The sequence below is a fragment of the Parasteatoda tepidariorum genome, chromosome 5 (genome assembly GCF_982258835.1).
Source record: "Parasteatoda tepidariorum strain Cologne lab strain chromosome 5, Ptep-v5.0, whole genome shotgun sequence".
In the NCBI taxonomy this organism is placed as follows: Eukaryota; Metazoa; Arthropoda; class Arachnida; order Araneae; family Theridiidae; genus Parasteatoda; species Parasteatoda tepidariorum.
The window spans coordinates 16367113-16369485 of record NC_141759.1 but is presented as its reverse complement, the minus strand read 5'-3'; positions in this window follow the sequence as shown (position 1 = coordinate 16369485).

Below are 2373 nucleotides of genomic sequence, written 5' to 3'. Positions count from 1 at the left end.
AATTGGTTGTAGGGCATAAAACGCTCCGTTAGCTTTGGAGGCGATATTCCTGATATGTGCATTCCACTTCATATTTTGGGTCAGGGTTACACCGAGATAAGTAGCCTTATTTACCACGGGTTACATCGTTAAAGAGGATTAGGTTACTGTTATTTATCTTTTTCTTATTCGTCTTTCTCATAATAAGAGTGAGGATTTGCTTGAGTTTATTGCGATCTTCCACATTGAACACCAGTCTTCAATGTTAGGGATGATCTGTCTAAGGTTATCGATGGCACTATTGGGGTTGAGTGATTTGCTAAGGATTGCTGTGTCGTCAGCATAATATGCAGTACTGATGTTTTGGTAGTCGTTAAAGTTTGGGAAGTCTGCGGCGTATATCAGATATAGGGTCGGACCTAGGATTGAACCCTGTGGGACCCCCGCTTTAATAGATCTAACGTTTGATATAGCATCATTGACTTTTGTTTGGAATACTCTGCCACTTAGGGATAACAATTTGCTACGAATCAGAAAACTAATAAAATATGATTTATTTAAATCACTGGTAAAATTATGTTCACAAACATTTTCTGTTTCTCATATCTTTCACATTAACACACAGGCAACTTGATTTCTGTGGAACAAAGAAATGGCAGACTCGAAAAATAATTTTTTTTTTAAACTACTGGTTAAATAGTTTTCTCATACTTGTAATGTTTACACGAATAAGTACACTCGTTAACACATTTATAGCATTTACGAAAATTTTTAATCTTACTAATTTGAGTATTTTGTCCCACAGTGTTATATTGTATCAAACTGTGTGTAAACTAATTTTTTTTCTTCCTAATTTTAACGAAATATAAATTTTTAAGTTTCTAAACCTTTTTCAAACAGGGTACTCGATTAAAGCACTTGATCCAAGCAAACGTAAGTGTTACAGATTGCTGGCAATTCATTTTTGAAAAAGAAAGGGGGACTGTAATTTTCGCACATACTGTTTACGTCTTAAAAGAATGTTTAGAGGGATTAATTTTCAGAATAAAATATATTTAAAAAAATTTTAATTCTTCTTCTATTGAGATTACTGAAATATCATTAAAGATGATGCCTTTTGATGAAAGTAAGTCCTTTTAATTACAACAATGAAGGATTTCTGTTAAGAATTTAAATAAATATAGAAAATTATCAGAATATGTTTTTTTTTTTTCCTCTTTCATTTACTGAAATGATTTCTTCTGGTTACTCATGTTTCTTTCTACACAATTACACTCGGGAGCTTGAGCTCGTAAGTACTTGACCTTGCATATTTCATTTGTGAGGTTTGTAAATTTAACGCTAATTTGTTTTTTGTATTGAAATTCATACGCTAATGTGGAATGTTTAATCTGAATTTATTTTAAGACTTCAATGGGCTATTTATTTCTAGTAGATATATATTTAAATATTTCTTGCAAATTTAAATTGACGTAAGAAAAAAACTCATTTTTCTTATTAGAAGAAAATTAATGCCCCTTTATTATGGTAAATATGGTTACCAATGCCCTTAATAGGTGTTACAAAAAAAAGAAAAATAAGAAAATTAAAAAATTAATTTTTTTTCACATATAAAATTATTTTTATTATTACAATAATCTGCAAAAAAAAGAAGAAAAAAAGATAGACCTACCATAATTTTTAAAACGTTTTCTAAAAACTGGCATTAGGTCACAAATTTTATTCAAACCTACTTCACCAGAGCTGAAAATATTAATAAATAGAGAAACCAAATTAAAAGTTGTAAAATAGTTTATACTGGACATTTAAAATTTGCGATAAGTATACTTACAATGCTGTCTAATTATAAGAATGATGTCTAATTCGACAACGGAACTTAAAATGTATTTTTGTGAAGTATAATATTTTATTAAATAGTTTTAAAAAACCAGGCAGTGTTTAAAGAAAATATTGAGAAAGGAAATTTTATAACAAAACAATTCATTAGGTGATTAAATAACAAAATTAATTACATTTATGTTTTACTGGCAGGATCATCTTCATAGCATGCAGGGGAACATAAATATTTCAGACCTGTAATGTGTCATAATGTTTAAAAATAAACTAAAAAACTTCACATACAAAAAATAAATCATTAAGATACAGTCCCTGGCCAAATTATTAGAAGCACTGTAAGATTCGATGTAAAATTATAATCATCAGGTAATACTATAAAGCTTTATTGTTTTTACGTAGCTGAAACCGGTTTGCACTTGTTTACGTTAGTGTATCAGTTGGTTAACAATGAAATGAAATATAGGTTAAATATAAACACAAATAAGAGGTATATGAAAAATCTGAATAAAAACCCATTTGGACGTTTAAATATTAAAGTACTAACAAGTATGTCAATAC